Below are 1,642 nucleotides of genomic sequence, written 5' to 3'. Positions count from 1 at the left end.
CAGTGATGCCTATTCCTTATCTAGGAAATCAGAGGTCTATGGAATATCAGGAACACGTTTTGGTTATTATCTGAAGTGAGTATTCATTTAAATGCTTGGCTGTTTCAGATACAAACGGATTATCGATGGTGAAATGCGATACTTTGCGGTATTTCTTTTGAAGATAATTTGATCAAATTCCATTTTTTCTCTTTCCTTTTCTTCTGTCGTTAGAATATTTTTTTATTTTCCCCCTTTTTGGTAACGATTCCAAAATGTACGATGTAGTTCCCCGTAAAATATTTAGCATGATTTCTCTTTGTCTGAAGATGGAAGGGCGGAGGAGATGCAGATATGGACGAGAATGGGAGGGGATAGAGGGAAGATTTGGGATGAGGTAGAGGGGATAGCGATAGTGACAAAAGTGAAGTTGGATAGAGAGGAGAGAGAAGAATATGCGTGTGAGGGAAAAGCGAGGATGACGGAAAGGAGGAATGGAGGATAAGGATGAAGGGAAGGCTTCGGAGATGAGAAGGAAGGGGAATGAGAGCTTGTGGAAAGTATGAGACGGAGTAGGGAAGGGGGAGCGAGATAACTAAGAAAAGATAGCCGGTTATGGGGTGTCGAGGCGGAAGAGGAGGGGGGGAGGGGAGAGTACGAATGATGGGAGCTATTGACAAGGAAAGGGAGTGGAGCATTGGGATGGGGGGGGGGACAGGGATGGGGAAAGGAGGCGATAACGTCGGGGAAAATGGCACAGACATTGACTAGAGGGATGGTGATGATGAGGATGAGTGAAGCTGTGACTCGGGACATGGGAAGAATGATGAGGGAGAGGGATGGGAGGAGAGGGAAAGAGGAGCGTCAGAATTATGTGGATGGAGAAAGAGAGAGACGTTTGGATGAAGGCAGGACGAGAAAAGGACGCGATAATAACGGATGGGATGAGAGGAGGGAGATGAAGGAAAAGAGGAGGAGGGTGGAGAAGATAAAGAAGATGGAGTGCTGGGTATGAGAAGACTGTCGGAGACGAGGAAGGAAGTGTTTACCTTCTATCTCACCTGTGTAATCCTCAGATGATATCTCCCTGTGACATCACCCTTTCCTTTCTTCCTTCGCATTCCCCTGTGTTACTCTTCTGCGCCAGTTCCCTGTGGCACACCCATGAGACGTCCACGCTCCCGCCCGCGTTTTTATTTTAATTTCCACAGAAGATTCGTTATAGCCACATTTTTATTATTAATTCTATCAGTGATGCCTATTCCTTATCTAGGAAATCAGAGGTCTCCCGCCCCCTCCCGTGACACTCCCTATACCGCACCCCTGTGACAACATCCCCTCGTAATATCCCATTCCATACGCCTGTGGTATCCTCCTTTCGGCGTCCTCCTGTGGCATCCTCCTACCCCTGTGCCATATCCCTGTGGCATCCTCCTGCGGCGTCCTCTTGCGGCATCCTCCTGTGGCACCTTCCCCGTGGCATCTTCTCCATGGCACCCTCCAGCGATAACCGGATTTCTCTCCCCGCAGCATCAGCAGAGAGGCGCCGTGTGCCAAACTAACGCCGCCATCAAAGTGCCATTTCAACGACAAACCTAAATTTATGGCACTTTCTACAACCTGCCTGCCCGTCGCCATCGTAGAGCCATATTGTATTTTCCCC

Source organism: Penaeus monodon, chromosome 9 (genome assembly GCF_015228065.2).
Source record: "Penaeus monodon isolate SGIC_2016 chromosome 9, NSTDA_Pmon_1, whole genome shotgun sequence".
Lineage (NCBI taxonomy): Eukaryota > Metazoa > Arthropoda > Malacostraca > Decapoda > Penaeidae > Penaeus > Penaeus monodon.
This window is presented reverse-complemented; position numbering follows the sequence as displayed.